At 41.4% G+C, this 21,606-nt stretch overlaps 1 protein-coding gene and 1 long non-coding RNA gene across 2 annotated transcripts in view; both read left to right on the forward strand.

Moving 5' to 3' along the window:
* Positions 1–21,606, forward strand: part of SLC35F1 (solute carrier family 35 member F1) — a 401,279-nt gene that overhangs the window by 173,785 nt on the left and 205,888 nt on the right. The gene's annotated exons all lie outside the window — the stretch shown is intronic.
* LOC115834452 lies at positions 217–9,809 on the forward strand. Its single transcript, XR_004029341.1, has 3 exons — positions 217–356; positions 8,724–8,805; positions 9,629–9,809. It is a non-coding gene; the product is annotated as an uncharacterized LOC115834452 (long non-coding RNA).

Below are 21,606 nucleotides of genomic sequence, written 5' to 3' on the forward strand. Positions count from 1 at the left end.
ATCATGGATTTTACAGCTTGCCCTAGATGAATTAATATGATTATGTGAATGAGCTGCTTTGAAAAGTAGGAAGTTTCTCACCGTGGAGGAGTTCAAACATAAAGTGAATTACAAACTTGTGGAAATTTAAGCATTTGATGGATGGATTTGGAGCCTAAATCATCCTGAAGGACCTGTCCAGTCCTGAAATTTTACAGTTCTATGTATTTTTTCATAGTGCTTCTATGCTGACTTCTAATGATCAAATTTCCCCCTTCTTGAGTTCATGAAAAATATGAAAGTTCAAGGAGTCACTGATGAAACTCCAAATAAAGCCAGAGAAGAAAGATTTAAAAATTCTCCAACACTTCCTACAGGTAGGAAAAAGAATGTTCAGACATGCAAGAAAATATTACTTGGTGTATTTATTTTTTTTCAGGCACAAATGACAAATACATTCCTTTTTATTATGATTAAAGGTTTCTCCAACGTAAAAAAAAATAAATTTCCCTTTCTTAAATTCTCACAATTCACCCATTGGAGACTAGTCCCTGCCATTGCTGTTGAACTGTCCATTTTATAGTTTGTAGGCTTTTCTTTCTTCCTTTTGGTAGAAATTAGGCCAGGCTGTGCCTGTCTTCTGTCTTGTCTACCTCTTCCACTTTCTGTGCTTTCTCAAAGGTCAGTGTCAGCAGTTCTGCTGCTCATTTGCAAGTTCTGCAGTTACCTCAAGATGTGATTTATCGAGGTCAGGATACTTGAACTCACTTAGAGCAGCCATGTGCTCTCTTTCATTATCCTTCACCTCCCTCAAATGTCGATTCCCTCTTAGCAAGACTCATTCCTGGTTCTTCAACCCATATCTCTTTCTCACAACAAAAACTGAGGCAGAAGAGGAATGAAAGGTTTTACTTGCAGCTACTGTTTGGGAACATTAGAATGTCTTTGCAGCCCCACCTCCAGTCTCCTTTGTTCTTTGGGCACCAGCTTTAATTTAGGAGGCTCTTATTGTTGACCCCCATAATTTTTAGAAGCCTTGGTTCACCGTGGTCTTTCCTCTTACTGAGGTTTCTGACTTGTTTATGTCTGTCAGATGCTTTTCCTTCATTGTCTGTCCTTCTCTCTTTATTTTGTACTTGTCCTTTAAAATACAGGCTCACTGGGAGGCTTGCCCATGCAGCTCCTTTGGAACCTCCTTCCTTGCTTCCTTGTCAGGTTCACTGGAATCATGTAGTCTTAGAAAGTGTATCATGCCTGCCTTTATTGTGACATTTCTTCTATCTTTAAAAGCCTATCTGTAAAGCCTGATCTACATGTTTGGTCTACATGTCTGACTGTGTTCTTTGTTCCCCAGTCCCCTGGGACCCTAAGGTGCTGGGGTCCTGTATTGCCTTGTTGTGCTGCCCTAACAGCATGCCACAGACTAGGTGGCTTAACCAACAGAAATTTATTTTCTCACATTTCTGGAGGGTAGAAGTTCTAGATCCAGGTGTCAGCAGGATTGGTTTCTTTAGAGGCCTCTCCTTGGCTAGTAGATGACCATCTTCTCCTTGTGTATTCACATGATCTCTCTCTGTCACTGATTGTGTTGATTTCCTCTTATGAGGATACCCATCATATTGGATTACAGCCTAGACTAAAGAGCTCATTTTAACTAAATTACCTCCTTAAAGATGCTAGCTCCAAGTACAGTCACATTCTGAGGTACTAGGGGGCTAGGACTTCAGCATATTAGTTTTGGGGAGATCACAATTCAGCCCATAAGAGGCCCCTTTCCTCTTTAGCAGCTGGTAGCAAAAGTCAGAATTAGAGTCACAGTCACATTTGTGGAGTGGTTTTTGTTGTTTGTTTAGCCTCTTTACCTTTTAGAGAAGAATTATCAGCAAGTCATTATGATTGTCTCTGCTGATCTGCTCTTGCTAGGCTCAGCCCAATGTTCTAAGACAGAATTCACTGGACCCTCCTCTGCCTACCTCTCCAAAAAGCAGCCTGAGTGCATGCCTTCCATGTCTTTGCCCAACAACTTCTATCAAAATCCTTCTCATCCAAAAAGCTCAACTCAGATACCACCTACTGTTTTCCTGGTCTGTGCTGCCATAGTACTCTGTCTATATAAGAACATTTATGTTTATTTAATGTTTCTATTATGCTAATGTTATTTAGCTAGACCTTCTTGCTCATATAAGATAGTGAGCACCTTTAGAAACATTTTGTTATCATGTTTATCTTTAATTGCCCTAAAGCACTAAATACTTGGTTTGGACCCAGAAACTGCTCAAGAAATACTGAATTGGTTTGAATCTTCTCATAGATTTAGAATAGCAATCAAAGCAATAAACACTTAAATTGCATTTTGTAGTTACACATATTCTTAGAAGTACTCCATGACAAATCATTGATATGGTTCATATAATCACTGAGTTACTTTAATAGTGACTTTTAATGGTTACTTTAATAGTTACTTAAAGTATTTACCATAATTAAACTGTGTATCTTTTTATGTATTTTTCATAGTGATCTCACACGAAGAACTGTTTATTCCTAGCACTAATTTCACATTTATTTATGGTGAAGTATCCTTTTATACATGATCCTGGATCCTTATTTTAAAATGTAGTTCCTTGGTGAAGAGAGGCTATGATTTGTAAATATTTCCATCCCTGGCACTGTGTAGTAAACAGAGATAATTCATTGTGGGTCACAGAGGGTTGCTCTCACATCAGGTGTGCAGGGTTGCCATCTGACCATGGCCACAAAAGTATTTTCTTGGGAAATAGCCCATTTGAAAGAATTATTGAGTCTAGTGAATAGGCAGCTTTCCTTTTAGGCTATCTCTCAGCCTTTTCCCTCCTTATACCTCATCCACAGAGTGGATGTTGAACATTCACTCATTCTTCTTTCATATAAAAATATTTAATAAGCACCACTTGTAATTAATCTTATGTTCAAAATACATAGGACGTCTTAAAACAGAGTAAGGTGGCAGTAGAAGGTGTGAGGGGTGAGAAGGCAAGGCTACTGTGTTTGGTTGTGCGAGTTTATGTTAAACAAGGGCATTCAGCCATAGGGGTGATGGGACTGACACCAGACTGATCAAGTCTTATCACGCCATGCACCATTGCATAAAGATGTGTTAGCCCAGAGGAAGCGGAGAAAAGGAGGGTTTTTCCTAATTAGCATAAAGACACTTCTACATTCATCAAGCTCTGCATTGAAGGACTGGATTCACCCACAGGAGGCACTTTTTTTGGTAACTTAAGTAAGGACACCCTGTGGACTAGCAGCAGCTGTGGGAATTAAGGAGAGATAGATCTACTACACATTGCACAGTTGGGGGGCCAAATGTGTTTTAAATCTTAAACCACATTTAAGAAGCTGTTGCAGAAACCCAGAAAGAAATCATGGTGCCTAGAACAAGGTAATGGCCATGGAGATAGAACTGATGGATCTGCTGATGGGTTGGATACAAGAGGTGTGGGAAAGAGAGAGGACCCCAGAACTCTGGCGTGAGCATTTGATAACCATTTTTATAATTTACTAAGATGGGGAAGACTCAGGGTGAGGGCCAGCATGGTGAGGGAGAATTGAAGAGTTTTGTTTTGAGGAGTCTCACTGTAGATACTAACTGGGGATTTTATATTTTATACATACTTGGAGCCCCATAGAGCAGCCATAAGAAGGTTCATCCTTATGTATGCCCAAAACCTAAAAGAAACAACAGAACTAGGGCTGTGAGTTCCAACAAGTCATTCAGCATCTATGGGCCTTTTGCTAAAGGAATTAGATACTCATTACTTCCAAAGTATTTTCCTACCATAACATAATACTATTAATTTCTATTTCCTTTTGCTCATTTTTTAATGATACACTCTCAAGAGGAGAGGGTGGTGTTAACAACTAATGGTAAACTAATGAATGCAGATTCTCCAAGCTAAAAAACAAAATCAACAACACACACAAAGAGGCCTCAAACTGCTACCTAACCTATTTTTTGCAATAGTACTGGCTCAAAGACAGACCCTTGGAAGAGTTGTGGATCTATTTTCATGCCTTATTGTCAGCAAATGTCATCTCTTTCACCATTACTTTGGATCTTGGGGACACTTGTGGATGACAGGGCTTCCTGTTAATAGCAGTCTCCCAGATAACCATCAGCCTCCAATTTGACTTTGCAAAATTGGAATGAAAGTCTTTCTTCCATAAGCCAATTTCATGAAACAAAACACAATGCCTTAATTCTTGACTCAAAGCCGAAAAGCTATAATGGTCCCATAAATGATTAAAACAGCAGCTGGTAATGTCTTGGAAACAGATTGATCAGTTGGAATGCCTTAAAATCTGTCTAGATTCTGCATGCCTTTGAGCAATATGAACTAATTCTGAGACTGAGTAAGAATGGGTGTTTAGAACTCAAAGATGTCAAGATAATTATAAAAATTCTGGCAGGGACTGAAAAATCTCTCTAGGGCAACTGCTAGCATATTTTAACACCTCAAGGTGGGTTATAAATTTTGGAAGAGCTTTGGCATATGGAAACTTATGGATGACTCTTGTTTAACTGGCCAGGAGGTTCTAAGTCAAATTTCCTATTATTGTCATTTAGTCCTAGAAATGGGTTTTGAATGCCTACCATGTAACTGTCATGAGGATGTAGTGGTGAGTAAGACAGAGTTCCCACCCTCACTGAGCATATGTCATGGTGGGAGGAAACAGGCAATAGCCTAATAAATAAAGAACATGTAGAAATTCTCAAAGCAATGAAGCTGAAATGGTGAGATACTACTTTAAATTGAAATATTAAGAAAGGCCTCTCCAAATAGGTGACATTTAAGCAGCAACTTCAATGATGAGAAGGATGGAACCAACAATATAAGTACTTGAGTGAAAATTCTATCTATGTAAAGGCTCTGAGGGGAGCATGGGCTTGCCATAGTTGAACAGTGAGAAGGAGATGAGGCTGAAGCCTGGTGAGGGAGGAGAGGAGTGGTAGGAAATAGGATGAGAAGGGTTGGCAGAATCCAGACTAAGTGTTGCTCTCTAGAGCATAAGGATTGAGTTTAACTCCATGAGAAATCAGTGGAGGTTTCAAACCGAGTTTTGCATAAAAATAAGATCTATCAAATTAATACTTTAAGAAATACTCCTCTAACTGCTATGTGGAGAATGGAAAATGCAGGGGCATAAGTGGAAGGAGGAAGACTCACCATAAGGTTATTGAAGTTCTCCAGACACAAGAAGATGCTGGGCTTGGACCAGAGTGGGAATGGGAGTGCTGGTCAGATGTGGCTAGAAGTGGAATAGAGTTTGATGGAGGAGTTGATGGAACTTGTCAGTAGATTGGATTTTGGGCATGAGAAAAAGAGGGAGAAATAAAAGATGCCTGGATGACACATAAGTTCTTGCTTTTTAAGCAGTTGGGTGAATTGATCTTAACTGAATGATTGAAATGGGTCTTAGATGAAGAACATGTTGGGATGTGTTGAAACAGGCATTCCAAACTTATATTTGGACTTAGTAGTATGAGATTCCTGTTAGATATCTCAGTGGCAATGCCTAATGGGTTGTCAGAGCTTACTGGATGAGTTAACAAATGATATGATTTGGCTGCATCCCCACCCAAATCACTTCTTAAATTGTAGTTCTTATAGTCCCTGTGTGTTGTGGGAAGGACTCGGTTGGAGGTAACTGAATCAGAATCATGGGGATAGGTTTTTCCCATGCTGTTCTTGTGATAATGAACAAGTCTCATGGGATCTGATGGTTTTATGAAGGGTAGTTCCCCTGCACACACTTTCTTGCCTGCTGCCATGTAAGACTTGCCTTTGCTCCTCCTTCGCCTTCCACCATGATTTTGAGGCCTCCTCAGTTATGTGGAACTGTGAGTCCATTAAACCTCTTTTTCTTTATAAATTACCCAGTCTTGGGTATGTCTTTATTAGCAGTGTAAAAATGAACTAATACAGTAAGTTGGTACCAGGTAGTGGGTCGCTGCTGTAAAGATACCTGAAAATGTGGAAGAAACTTTGGAACTTTGTAACAGGCAAAGGTTGGAACAGTTTGGAGGCCTCAGAAGAAGACAAGTAGATGTGGGAAAGTTTGGAACTTCCTACAGACTTGTTGAAAAGCTTTGACCAAAATGCTGATAATATTATGGACAATAAAGTCTAGGCTAAGATGGGCTCAGATGGAGATGAGGAACTTGTTGCGAACTGGAGTAAAGGTCACTCTTGCTATGCAAAGAGACTGGCAGCATTTTGACCCTGCCCTAGAGATCTGTGGAACTTTGAACTTGAGAGAGACGATTTAGGGTATCTGGCAGAAGAAATTTCTAAGTGGCAAAGCATTCAAGAGGAAGCAGAGCATAAAAGTTTGGAAATTTGCAGCCTGACGATGCAGTAGAAAAGAAAAACCCATTTTCTGAGGAGAAATTCAAGCTGGCTGCAGAAATTTGCCAAAGTAATGAAGAGCCAAATGTTAATCACCAAGACAGTGGGAAATATGTCTCCAGGGCATGTCAGAGGCCTTTGCAGCAGCCCTTCCCATCACAGGTCTGAAAGCCTGGGAAGGAAAAATGGTTTCCTCCAGCCCCTCTCATCACAGGCCTGGAGGCCTAGGAGGGAAAAATGGTTTCGTGGGCCAGGCCATGTGATGTTGAGCCTGTAGGAACACAGAAGTCAAGAACTGAGGTTTGGTAACCTCCACCTAGATTTCAGAGGATGTTTGGAAATGCCTGGATGTCCAGACAGAAGTTTGCTGCAGGGGCAAGGCCCTCATGGAGAACCTCTGCTAGGGCTGTGTGAAAGGGAAATGTGGTGTGTGAGCCCCCACACAGAGTCCCCACTGGGGCACTGCATAGTAGAGCTGTGAGAAGAGGGCCACCATCCTGCAGACCTCCACTGACAGCTTGCTCCATGCACCTAGAAAAGCTGCAGACACTCAATGCCAGCCCATGAAAGTAGCATTTCATGGGCTCTACCCTGCAAGGCTACAGGATGAGGACTGTACCTTGCAAAGCCACAGGGGTGGAGCTTCCCAAGGCCATGAGAGCCCAACCTCTTGCATCACTGTGCCCTGGGTGTGAGACATGGAGTCAAATGAGGTCGTTTTGGAACTTTAAGGATTAACGACTGCCCTATTGGATTTCAGACTTGCATAGGGCCTGTAGCCCCATTGTTTTGGCCAATGTCTCCAATTTGGAACAGGTGTATTTATACAATCCCTGTACCCCCATTGTATCTAGGAAGTAACTAACTTGCTTTTGATTTGACAGGCTCATAGGTGGAAAGGACTTGCCTTGTCTCAGATAAGACTTTGGACTTGGACTTTTGGGTTAATGCCTGAATGTGCTAAGACTTTGGGAGACTGTCGGAAAGGCATGATTGTGTTTTGAAATGTGAGGATGGCCGGGCATGGTGGCTCACGCCTATAATCTCAGCACTTTGGGAGGCAGAGGCGGGTGGATCACGAGGTCAGGAGTTTGAAACCAGCCTGGCCAATGTGGTGAAACCCCATCTCTACTGAAAATACAAAAATTAGCCAGGTGTGGTGATGTGCACCTGTAGTCCCAGCTACTTGGGAGGCTGAGGTAGGAGAATGGCATGAACCCGGCAGGCGGTACTTGCAGTGAGCGGAGATTGCGCCACTGCACTCCAGCCTGGGTGACAGAGTGAGACCCCGTCTCAAAAAAAAAAAAAAAAAAAAAGAAATGTGAGGACATGAGATTTGAGATGGGCCAGGGGTAGAATATGGTTTGGCTGTGTCCCCATCCAAATCTCACTTTGAATTGTAGTTCCCATAATTCCCATGTATCTTGGGAGGGACCTATGGGAGATAATTGAATCATGGGGGCAGGTTATTCCCATGCTTTTCTCATGATAGTGAGTAAGTTCAGTGAGATCATTGGTTTTATAAAGGGCACTTCCGCTACATGAGCTCTCTTGCCTCTGCCATGTAAGGTATACTTTGGCTCCTCCTTTGCCTTCTGCTATGATTGTGAGGCCTTCCCAGCCATGTGGAATTGGGAGTCCATTAAACCCCTTTTTCTTTGTAAATTACCCAGTCTCAGGTATGTCTTTATTAGCAGCATAAGAATGGACTAATACACCAAGAGAATGAAATAGACACAAGAGAAGTCAAAGGACCAAATTCTAAGACTCCTCCATTTTCAGAGAGTGCAGAAGAAGAGTATCCAGTAAGGTCAGAGAAAACCAAGACAGTGTGGTGTCCTGAAAGCCAGAGAAAGGGAGTGTCGAGATGATGAGTAAGAAGAGGACTGATAATTGGCCATTATATTTGACAAGACAAAGGTCATGACTATATTTGACAATAGCACCTTCTGTTAAGAGGTTAACAAAAGTTCTGAAGTGATGCATATAAACCAGTCTTTGAAGTGTTCCTGTAGAGGACTGGAGGTTAATCAGAGATAATTTGCAGGGTGGGTTTTTATCCCAGTTTTGCTTTTAAGGTGGCAGTTATAGCATAGTTCTATGCTGTTGAGAATGATATGGGGGAAAATTGAGATGCAAAGAAAGAGAGCAGGGATATTTTCAAGAGCAAAGTCCTTGAGTAAATGAGAGAAGATGGAACTCAGGGCACAAATAGAGGGCTGGCACTGATCACAGGAGAGAATGTTCTTCCATTGAAACATTAGGGAAAACAGAATATAATGGGACCAGATGAAGTGGGTTTGTAAAGTATGTGATAAGTAAATGATGTAGAGCTCACAAAATTGCTTCCATTTTCAGTAAAATATGAACCAAAGGTCATCAGCTGCAAATAAGGAAGGCATAGAAAGTGGTATTGAAAGTTTAAGGAGAGAAAGAGATGGTAAGTTTTCCAGGAAGATGGGGTAGGATTATGGGGCAGTACTCAAGAGGTCATCAAGAGAATAAAATAGACACAAGAGAAGTCAAAAGACCAAATTCTAAGACTCTTCCACTTTCAGAGAATGCAGAAGAAGAGTATCCAGTAAGGTCAGAGAAAACCAGGAGAGTGTGTTGTCCTGAAAGCCAGGGGAAAGGGGTGTCCAGATGATGAGTAAGAAGAGGGAGGACTGAGGCTCCATGTGGTGGCTCACGTCTGCAATCCCAGCACTTTGGGAGGGCGAGGTGAGCAGATCACTTGAGATCAGGAGTTCGAGACCAGCCTGGCCAACAGGGTGAAACCCCGTCTCTACTAAAAATACAAAATTTAGCTGGGCATGGTGAGGCACTCCTGTAATCCCAGCAACTCGGGAGGCTGAGGCAGGAGAGTCACTTGAACCCAGGAGGTGGAGGTTGCAGTCAGCCGAGATCGTGCCACTGCAGTCCAGCCTGGGTGACTCCGTCTAAAAAAAAAAAAAAAATTAGCCAGGCGTGGTGGTGTGTGCCTATGATTTGAGCTACTTGGGAGGCTGAGGCAGGAGAATCACTTGAACCCAGGAAGCAGAGGCTGCAGTGAGCCGAGATTGTGCCACTGCACTCTAGCCTGGCCAACGGAGTAGGACTCTGTCTCAAAAAGAAAAAAGAAGACTGATAATTGGCCATGGTATTTGACAAGACAAAGGTCATGGCTACACTTAACAATATCACTTTCTGTTAAGAAGTGAGGACAGAAGTTCTGAAGTGGGTGCAGAACATTAGTCTTAGTCTGTGCTCTTTGTTCCAAACAGGTGGCAGCATTGAATATCTCAGTAAAAAGACCATGGCACTCCAACAAGGACATGGAGGAGTGTAACCTCAGGCACATCATTCCATATTCAGATTCTCATGTTCTTTATCTGTACAGTCCAGATGATATTTCCTACCAGGCAGGTGATTGTCCATATCAAATTAGACAACATGCTTGTCAGGATTTTTTTTTCCTTTTTCTTTAAGAAACTTGCCTTCAGTCGTCTTTCAGTCTGTCAATAGACAAACAGCTGTAGGAATCAGTTAATTTCTATAGGCCCATGTACTAAAGAAATTAGGTACTCATTACCTAATGTGCTTATGTGGCCCAAAGTGAGCACTGAAATTTTGATATCTGCAGTATCAAAAGGAAAGGAACATCATGGAGGTTGCTTGACCAAATCAGACATAGACAATAGGGCACTCAGGGGCTCAAACAGAAGTGGAGCCTGAAATTATTGGTGATGGAGAGCTGAAATAGTGTGCAAATGAAAGTGGAGTCAGAAAGAAGCAACTAGGGAAGAAAGGAGAATGTGGAAGCAGAAAAGAAGGGCCAGGAGTGGTGGAAGGTAGTTGTGGACTGGATGAATGTCACATACACAGTTCAGTGTTTCTGTTTAGGGTTCTTTGACTTGTCTTCATTATTACCAACTGAGTGCCAAGCCCTAGACTTGGATCTCTGATTTACAAAGTCTACTTTGACAGAAGTAAGCTAAGCATGTGAGCCATGTGAGAGGCACAATATGGTGACTCTATACTCTCTCCAAAATGGGGAAAAGAAAATTGAATCAAGGAAGATTGGAATACTGCTGCTAAACCTTGTTTCTCCAAACTTTTTGGGTCCCAATCTCAACCCTTTCCGTCAATCAAAAGAGTTGCTAATTCATGGCTGAATTTGCAGTTAGCCAATATTAAATAAATACAAATAAGGAAATACTAATACATTTGAGGAATATGGACACATATGTATTTAGGTAATCCTTGGTACAACTTGGCCCGTGAAATATTTACCTGATAGCTGAATTCCCATTTCCTTTAGTTAAGGCATAGCAGAATCCAGTGAATGTGAGTTAAAAAGAGTAAAGCCACTTGTGAAAAAAATTTTCGTAGACATACTGACCCTTTTAACCACCTCAAATCTTTGTTGGGAACAGAAAGGCTATGAATAAATAATCATAGTTCTCTTGGCTGAGTTTCTAGTGATTGGGTATTCAGTTTTGGCTGGCTACACACTGAGCAGTTCCTGGTCATCCAAGCATTGTTGTAAAATCCCCTTCAAGTGCACAATAGATGGGCCTTCATTATTTTTCAAAAGCCCAAGGATTGACTGCCAGGGATCACACTTCATCTCTTGTTCTCTTCATGCTAGGGCTTTCCTATTGAGAAACTTTCAGTTAGCCAAAGAAGATACACCACTCACCTTCCTTTTGGACCATTTATTAATTCAATATGTAACTGTCAACATGAGACAACATTACTGAAAAACGCAGAATCATGATGGGAAACATATTCTACTATTTGTGGTTTCACTCCTACCCCAAAGCTGCTCTTTTTCCACTATGCCCCTATTCCCTGCCTTAGCTCAAGCAAAAGACTCACTCTCCTTTTTATTCCAAACAGAATTGATCATGGAATCCTATCAGTTCCATCTCTAGCATTTGCAGGATCTATTCCCTCTTCTTCGTCTTCTTTACCTCCATTCAGGATCTCAGAAGTCTTTCACTCTTGGTTCTTAACTGGCCTCTCTTCTTCCATTTATTTTCCTTTGCTGTTTTCCCTTTTCAGTTCAGGTGATCTTTCTAAAACTCAAAGCTATCATTCCCCTCTTCAGAATTCACACAACTGCTTCCAGTTGCCCCAGGTTAAGGCCACATTCTGAAATTGACCTACAAAGTACCCCCTCATTGGACTCCCACCTCACTTTCCACCTGCCTTTCTGGCCGCATACCTTTCCGCCTTCCTTTTGTGCTATATGCAGACCACATTACACTCCCTTCAGTATACCTTAATAAATGTTGAGTGAATGAATGAATGAATGAATGTCTGCTTCCAAGGGGAGAAGGGGGCTCCAGGCAGGAGAGTTTGCCCCTTCCTTTTAAAACAATTCAGGCCCATTTCCAGTTTTCCTGAGCCAGAGCATTAAAGGCCTTTTTCCTCCTTATTTTGTAGGAAGTTTCCAATCAGTTGTGTCTTGGAGGTGTGCATTTATCTCTGTCTCTTTTACTGTTGGACCCAGAGGGTGATGGAAACCATTTTGGTCTAAATGTCAGCTGTCACGAATGGGAAATCTGAGGGCACAGCTAGAGCTGACTCTGGTGGAGTGATATTTTTCTGTGAAGATTGCTTTATGCAGGAAATTGTATTCAGATCACAAATCTCATTTAGAGAATTATTTTGCTGCCATCACCAGCCGCAACAGCTGATAATGCCACAGTGGTCATTCTTTGTCCCAGTTAAAGAAAGTACTATCCTAATCCGTTAAAAATAGCATTGAGCTTAAAACCACTCAAGACAATTACCAGCTACCTAGTAATTACTCTAGAGTGAATTTTTCGTTCTTACTAAGTGAGTAGGTGTGGTTTAGTATTCCTTAGTTTTCTCACATCTAATTATAAATAGATTTATTTCTTAAGCAGTATGTCTTTTTTCTAAAAATAAATTGATGGCTGTATATCTCCTCTGCTCTGATGCAACATGAATAGAAAATTCAGAACAATACTATTACTCTTAAATAACAGCAGAGTACTTTGATTCATTCAATAAATATTTATTATCTATTACTTGCAAGCACAGTTCTAGGTGGTGAAGATACAGCGAACAAATCAGTTAACAGAACTTACTTCATTACTTCACAATTGTATGGGTGTTTGCAAAACACTTCTACATACATGCCTACTTTTGATTTTCACAATAACCTCATGAGGTAGAGTGGGCAAGAATTATTACCATCCTCCTACAATTAAGACAACCTGGGTACAGAATGCCCTGAAGACTTAAATCAGAATATGTAAACCATAAATGGTAGATCTAGCATCAGAATCACTGTCTCCTGATGCTAGTGCCAGTGCTGTCTTCACTATCCCATTCTTCCAGTGGCAATAATTCCTTGAGCCAGAAATTATTTTGAGACACGTGGTACTTAGAAATAAACCTATTTCTAAGTCTCATGCATTGCACACTGGGAGTACAGATAGTTAAAAACACCCCACCGTGACGATACCCACTGTTTTTCAATCAGTTTCCCTTTCTTTGTACCTCTGAGGACTTTTTGCATCTTCCTTGGCTCCTGTCTTATATCTTTTTTTAATAATTCCCACTTTGTGTGCAGCTTACACCTTGCATGGCTTTCCAGGGAAGTTGCTGTTGCCTGTATTCTCTCCAATATATGTCTTATTTGATAACTAAGCTAATGTATTTAATTATGTGCCTTTGGGTAGGATGACTAGATGTGGACTTTATGTATAATGTTTGGACAAACGGTACTATTGATGTGAAATAAATAAGACTTTTAACGTATTTATTTTTATATATATTTTATTTTATTAGTAACACACATAAAGAGAAGAAGCAGAGGAGAGTTCCTTGTCCCCATTCAGCGTGTCTCTTCCTGGTTCACTTCGTTTTCTCACCACTGTGTTTGGCCTATTTTATAAGGTACATCCTCTAGGTGTACCTTATGTATAATGATGAATGTTAGTGTTGGATGGGCTGTAGATCCAAGGGAGAAAATAGCATTAGGAAATGTGTTTACATGAGGGGGAATTCAGAGGAAATCTTGCTCATGGGATAGATCCACATTCCCTAGGGGCTAGAAAGAACTGTGAGATTTGAGCAGGAAGGTGGTGAACGTGGCAGTGCCATGATGTCAGGCCAAGATTTTCTGATTTGAGGGCAACCTCACTTGCTGTGAAAAATCATCTAGAGTAGTGGTTCTCAAACTTAAGCAACAGAATCACCTATATGGAAGGCCTGTGAAAATAGATTGCTAGACACCACTGCCAAAGTTCCTGATCCAGTAAGTCGATGCTGCTAGTTGGGAAACCTTGTTTTGAAAACTACAAAACAAGGTCTTGCGACAGCTGTCAACTATGGAAGGTATATAACCAGGAGATGGTTTGCATTAAGTTCTCTCTCTCTCTTTCTTTTTCTCTCTCCCCACTCCTTCTCCTCCTCCCCTCCTCCTCTCTCTTCCTTCTCCTCCCTCTCTCCTCCCTCCTGTTCCCCCCAAGAATTCCTATACTCAGCGGTTACCACTGACTCTCAGAGCCTGAAATGCTCATTCATGCAGTCTCTCATCTAAATAGAGTCAGAGCAACAAGGGGGCTGAAGGGAGTAACCCCCAGGTTAAAAATAGCCCAGTGGCCAAGAGCATATTCCAGCTACGACATGAATTGAGACTGTCAGTGCCATCTGCCTCCACAGATTTCCACCTTGTGCATCCTGCACTGGGAGAAAATGCTCTGTGAGTGGCTGTGGTTCGCTGTACACATGGGCAGATTGGATAGGTGTTCACCCTTGTTTCTCTTGTACTCTAAAAACGGTGATGGAAACAACCTTCGAGTAAATATCAAAAAGCTATGATTTGATACTAAAGAAGAGATAAAATACATTGGTATTACTTGTTTCTTGGTTATTTTTGAATAAAAAAGCAATGCATTAGTTTGTGTATAATAAATAACATTTATCAACCCTTGAGAGCATTTTGCATATATAATGCATTTATCCTCACAGCAACCCAATAAGTTTGGTATTATTATTATACTCTCTTTATAAGTGAAGAAACTGAAGCATAGAGAGTTTGAATAACTTGCTCTAGGTCACATAAGCTATAAGTGACAGGAGCTGGATTTAGACCAAGGCAGTCTGGTGCCAAAGCCTAGGCTTGCTTTTAACCACCATGCCGTACTGCCTTGTTTTTATCCCTTTATCAGGCATTCTTCATACACCTCAATAAAATGGTCCCTGAGTTTTGAACCAAATACACCACCGAGAAAATTACCCATAGTTAGCCGAACTTGAGGTTAAAGGCCCAGTTCTCCACAAGACTGTCCTCACTTCAGACACCAGCCTCAAGCTGAGAGGTCTCCAAGGCTACCCTAACTTCAGACCAGCTGGCTACCAATTTAGGGACTCTATGGACTCCCTTAGCTTCAGTAATTCACTGGAACCACTCACAGAACTCAGGAAAGTGCTATTCTTGATTACAGTTTTATTATAGCAAAAGTATCAACATTAGAACCAGCCAAAGGAAGTGGCACATTGGCAAAGTCTAGGGGGGTTTCAAATGTGAAGCTTCTGTCGTCCCCATTCGCACATTACCCTCCTGGTATCAAAGTGTGACAGTGTTCTGTGAATATCATCAACCAGGACAGCTCATGTGAGCCTCAGTGTCCAGAGTTTTTATTAATGTTTCTTAATATAGGCGTGCTGGATCGACTCATTGGCAATGAACTCACTCTCCAGCCCCACTCTACTCCCTGATGGCAGGGCCTATATCATGTGGTACAAAGCTACAACCATCAAGTCACATGGTTGGTCTTTCTGTTGTGGCCTGCCCCCATCTTGAGTCACCTCATTAGCATAAATTATTAGTTGTGGTCCAGGGCCCCACCATGAATAACAAGGCACTCCAGTCACTTGGGAAATTCCAAGGGCTTAAAGGTTACCTCTCAGGAACTTGGGACAAACGTCCACTAAATTCTTTGTTATGCTAAAGCACAGAGCAGGAAGATAGTAAAACAGAGTTGCCTGTTCAGATAGGAATTTTATGACATCTTTTAGGTCACCAGCTCTATTTCTGTGCCAGGAAATAGTCTCACTGTCACAGAAAGGGGAAGAATTTTCTCCTGGCATTTCTGCAAATAATCAAGCACTATGTCAGGAAAGGTAACACTGGGGAAGAGAGTGTCTAAATTAGGAGGAAGCTAGAGAGCTCTGTATGGTGGAGGCTGCTGATGAAAACAGCCCTGCAGTAATTTACAAGGAGCTCACAGGCAGACAAACCAAATACAATGTGGTCCTTGCCACAGGGAGGGAGTGAGGATCTGCTGTGTGAATTGAAGGCCACAGAACATTGCCTTGTGAAGCTTTTATACACCCAACACGTAAATTACAGTGCTTGTGAATTGGGGTTGGTTCACATGTAAATGAGAAAATGCTTGAGTTAAGCAAGTCTGCCTCTGAAAAGAATGGATATCTAAGAACTGAAGACTGTACTTGCAAATAATAGGGATGGAGACAGAGCTGTTCTAATTCCAAGGGACTTCTAAAATGAAAAATAATGAGAAGTGGGATGGGAGAAGGGGAGGGTAAAACATCAGAAGAAGCAATCTTCCATGAAAATCTGCCTGTGTGCCATTAATGCTTGTCTTTCCAAATAAGAGCAAGCAAATGAGAAAAGAGCAAGGAGGTATAAATAAAGGGGTGGGCTCGAAGGGAAGCACGCTATGCATGGATGGAGCTTTTTATTTTAAAGGACTTGCTGTTATTAAAATATGTGCATTACATACTGTGCTTATAACTTACTCAAAACATGGGATTTCCTATTACACTCAAGCTCTCTTTTCTCTGAAATTGAAACCTCTCAAATCATACGAGTTTAATCAGGATTTCCAGTACAAAGGAAGAAGTGAAGGAATGCTTAATATGGCCCAGGCATGCGTCTGAGTACCCTGGATGTTTGCAAGATTGACTGGTTTTGCCTTCTCAGTGGCAAGCTTCCTTTACTCACTAACCACAGGGCTGGGAGAGCTGGAGTTTTATGATGGCCATGGCAGCTTTGAACTGTTGAGCCCCTTTCATCGGGTCTAATGCTGCCGATGTAAGCAACATAAACTGGCACACAATAACAATGTACAGGAAGGACTTTTTCCTTTTCCATTTAGTTATTTATAGACAGGATCTCACGCTGTTACCCAGCCTGAAGTGCAGTGGTGCAATCATGGCTCACTGCTGCCTTGACCTTATGGGATCAAGCAATCTTCCCACCTCAGCCTCCCGAGTAGCTGGGACTACAAGCTTGCACCGCCACACCCAGCTAAGTTTTAAATTTTTTTTAGAGACAGATTCTTGCTGTGTTGCCCAACCTGATCTTGAACTCCTGGGCTCAAGTGATCCTTCCGCCTTGGCCTCCTTGGCTGGGAGTATAGGCATAAGCCACCGTGCCTGGCCCCATTTTTTTAGAGAAAAAACTGGATGCATATCTAGATACAGCAACTAGCTATGATTTTAATGTGACAGCCCTGGATGACAAGGGATTAAAAATGTCTGCGGATGCTAAGTGACAGTTTCGTGTTGTGGCACAGCAGCTTTTGCTCTGAAATCAGCCTCAGATGGAGAGAAAGCAGCCACTGCTGTGCACCTCAGAAGCTCATCCGTGGGCTTTGAGGCTAAATTCCCCTTCTCCTCCCTGAGTTCTCCCATTTGTGGGTCTGTTTCCATCAGCTAGAGGCAAAACCAATGCTTTGCAGGAAGGAGGCTGTCTCCTTGAGACGCAAGGGTCTCAATCCAGAAGGAAAGCTGTAAAGGAAGTGCCTATTTCAGACAGCCTGCTATGATATCAGGAAGCCAGTGGAGTGGAAAGAACTGGGACCTTTGCATCTGCACAGATCTAGATTTGCACCCTTGTTTTGTGCTTAATAGTCTGGAGCAAGTATTGCATATCTCTGAGCCTCCCTTTACCCATCTGTAAAATTAGGGTAAACACCACGTCTAAAGTTGTTTTGGGATCAAATAAGTCAACATTTCTATAGTTCCTGAAACACAGCAGGTGCCCCCTCCCAAGAATATGTTGAATATTAAGTACATATATTTCTAATGCAAAACTGAAGCAAGCAGTTGATTATCATCAACCTTAAAAGTTGATGCCTAATTTGTCTTATGAGCTGTCAACTTAGTGACCTCCTGCTTCAAGGATCCTATGATCCAACTGAGAACGTTTATTTGTTAATACACAAAGTGCCATTTGGCTCTCCTGCCCTGACGTCTGCCTGAGAAGAAGGCTGATTCTGTCCGTTTGTGGAGTGTGTGGAGCAGCCACTCCCACTGCATTGTGCCCACCTGGGCTGCTATCTTCTGTGCCCAGGCCTGAGAACCCTGACAGGCCACATTCCATCCACTTGCGGAACACACTGCCACAGAAATGGTAGGAGGCTGCTACATGGTGTGGAATGAATCCAAGAGTGTGTTTGCTGGTCTATGAAAATGCCAGCCGGAGCCCTATGAGTGGCTTGACTCTCCACCCTTTTCTTCCCCCTTGCAGGAAAGAGTGGACTTTTGAAAGGATGGATTATGACCCAATAGGTCTGGGTTTGCCTCGTTTACTGTTGCAGCTTTTCTAAACTCAGATGATTGTTCAGGCAACCTTGAAATTTTTTTTTTTTTTTTTTTCTGATCTCACATTTTAGTTTTCTGTCATTCAGTTCTGTGGCAGTTATTTTTAGCTAATAATGCCGTCTAAAAAAAGTCTCAGAGTTTGCAGTAGGTTACTGTGTTTTATCAGCAGATGGCTTCTAGTAAACTTACACTTAAAAAGTAAACACATTGAAATGCTTCATATTCCTTCACAAGAATAACCATGTAGCATTTTAAATAGCAAGCACATGCATGCCAGTTCAGAAATATGCCAGGTTTTTCTTCTTCCTTCATTTCTTCCCTCCCCTTCCCTTCCCTTCCCTTCCTTTCCCTTTCCTTCCCTTCCCCTCCCTATCTTCCTGTCTCCCACATTCCCTCTTTTCCTTCCTTTCTTTCCATTTTTAAGTACTTGTATTTAAATACTCCAGTGGGCTACTTAGAGATTAAATTGTGTTTCCAGCATGGTTCAGAGGCTGTATAACATATCATTCTAGAATAAGTCTGAACAGGGCCAAATTTTGGCTTTACCATTTGTTAACCACAAGATCCTGAGCAAATTATTTAACCTTCCTAATTCTTAGTTGCAATGTCCATGAAATGTAAATAATAATATTGGGCTTATAAGATTCTTGTGGATTTCAGATAATACATAAAGCGCAGTGACAAACACACAGTAAATTCTCAATAAATGTTAGCTATTTTCTTTATATACTTAGAGAAGATTTTGTAAGTTTTATTAATACTTTTCTTGATAATTTTAAGGATTTCTCAAGTTCAGCCACTACAGAGGTTATATCATAACCAAATAAGTAAAAAGGGAGAAATAATGTGGCCCCTAATGTGATTTTTTAACGTAAACAAAGAACTGATACATAATTCTGAACTATCTTGGCATCGTTATCTTGGAGATAGGAGCTGCAAAGCTTTGGACCAGAGAATGTCCCCCACCCACCATTTGGACCAGCGTACTTGCAAGTTAAAAAGACCTTGAGGCTAAATCTTCTTGTTCTCTTCTTTCTGTCTAAACCCCATGGAGTAACTCCCTCCCTCCAAGTCCAGCCCCTCAGGTGTCTACTGTGACCATGGTGTTCTCAGCACCTTGTCCTACACATGAGCCTTCTTGTTCCTCCTCTTCTGGACTCCTTCCACTGCACCCTCCAGAGCTGCTCCTTCACTCCTGTCTTTTCACAGCTTGTTCTTAAAGCCTTCCCTGTACTCCATCTGGGTTTCTCCTGAAGACACCATTTTCCTTTTAGTCTTCTCAAGGAGTAGCTGAGTGTTACCTTGCATCTGTGGTTCCTCAGAGTGAGGTGGTAGATCTGTTACTTTGTTTGCCTTGTTGCGTCTATGACCCAACCCCTTCTCTAGTGAACATGCCATTCACGGATACTATCCCTCCCTCCCCTTCTTGTTGTTGTCTACTTCCCATTCCTGCTCATTCATTGAAGACTTTGGTAATTGGTTCACAAGCCTCATCTCGATCTTAAGTAAAGTTATAATGGATGGATTCAGTGTTCACACAGGCATTCAACATCCTGGGCCTTAGTTCCTTCGCTTGTTTATCTCTTCTTTCTTAATCTTTTATATTCCATACCAGAGACCTACTCTATGTCTACCCGGTGGACCTTGTTACCACCATCTCCAAAATAAATAATTCCAGCACCTTACATTCTGTCTGAAACCTCGTCTCATTTTAGTTTGCTTCACCACTCACACCGTGGTCATTCTTTGACATTTGTTTCTACTGCATCATTCCCTCCAATTCATTGATCTTTCTACTCATTGCCCAGGCATTTTTTAATAGCATCCTTATCTATCGCAGATTCCAAGGTTTCTTTTCTAATAGGACTGTTGCCAGTACCCCTAATTTCCTTCCATCTCTGTATTTTCATCACACTCCTTAGATAAAACAATTTTTCATTTCACACTTTTATGCTTAATGTGTGCCAGTTCCTGACCAGTGGAGTGCTCAGAAAGGAAAATGATACATCAAAGTAGATAGTATGATGACCTTATTCACAATCATACATCAAAGTAGATAGTATGATGACCTTATTCATGATCATACATCAAAGTAGATAGTATGATGACCTTATTCATGATCACCAACTTCAAAGGACCCTCAACATTACTTGGCAACTTTCCTGCTTTTTTCTAATCAGCTCATTGTCCCAGACTGCACAATAAATATTCCAGTGTTGCCAATCTTCTCAAATCTCAGTTGTCCCTCTGTACCTGCCTCCCTGGACTTTGTAGACAAATTGGTAGTCATAGGAATGCCGTATCAAGCCTGCAACTAAGTATTGCTAATATAAGAGTTAGAGGCCTGAAAACCTATGACTGGTACCTGTCCTCTCCTCCTCACCTCCTGGTAGACTAGAAGAGCACACCCTCCTCATAACTAATAATGACCCCTCTTCCTAATCTTTGGATCCCATCCCTTCTGCTTTCTCTAGATTTTTAAACTGTGAATTCTTTCTCTCTCATGTATACTCAATGTCTTTCTTTCAACAAGAACTCTTCAACTGCAAGAGAATTCTTTATTTCTCTCCCCATGCCCATCCAACAGTGCTTTCTCATTTTCCTGATGGCATCATTATTCACCCAGTTGATTATGACAAATTCCTCAAAGACAACCTTGTTTCTCTTTTTCTTACCCTGCCATGTACTCCATCAGCAAGACCTGTTGGCTCTACAGCCACTGCTAAGCTAAATCTGATCACTCCTCACCATTTCACTGTTACAGCTCTCTCACGTGTACTACAAAGTAGCTATCTAATAAGTCTTACTGGTTTAATTTTGTTTCTTTTGGTCTCTTATAATCCATATTTGCATAACAAGAAGACTACTGTTTAAAGTTTAAATGAGAACATTCCATTCTCTCTGTTGAAAAGCCTATAATACATTTCTATTGTGATTAGAATAAAACTTTATGCCCTTTCTGTAACTGATAGGCTATGCCTCCAACTCAGATTTTATTTTCTCCCACTTCCTCTGGCTTCCACAATCACTGGCTCTCATTCAGCCCTTTGGACACACCACGTTGTGAGTTCCTGCTCAGACTGTCATCTGCTTTGGATGTTCTTACCTCATATTATTTTATGACTGGCTCCTTACTGAAATGTCACCTCCTCACAGAAGCCTTTTCTAGCCATTCTATATAAATAACATTCTACCCCCAACATCACGTTGTATAATTCTCTTTACAGCATTTATCATCAATAGAAACTAATGGTATTTGCTTATTACTTAATTCTGGTTTTCCCCAATAGATGGCAAGCTCAGTAAGGATAGGGATCTAGCCTGTCTTGTTTGTCGCTAGTCTCTGGTGCTTAGAATACTGTCTGATACGTGGTAGATGTACAAGAAATGTTGTTTAAGTGAATGGATGCATAGACAAAAAACTGGATCCTTTTTATAAATGTTTAAAGCTGCTTAAGTCTGTGCCTTTTCAAAGGAAAAACAAAACAAAACAGCCCCACTTCCCTCTGTCCAACAACCCTTATCAGTTACTGCTTCATTTTCTCTTCTGAAACTCACATTCTGTACTCTAACTTCCAAACCTTTTCTCCCATTGTCCTTTGGACTGGATATTTACTCAATATCACCCTGAGTGACTACAGGGGGA

This window comes from Nomascus leucogenys, chromosome 3, assembly GCF_006542625.1.
Source record: "Nomascus leucogenys isolate Asia chromosome 3, Asia_NLE_v1, whole genome shotgun sequence".
NCBI classification, from domain to species: domain Eukaryota; kingdom Metazoa; phylum Chordata; class Mammalia; order Primates; family Hylobatidae; genus Nomascus; species Nomascus leucogenys.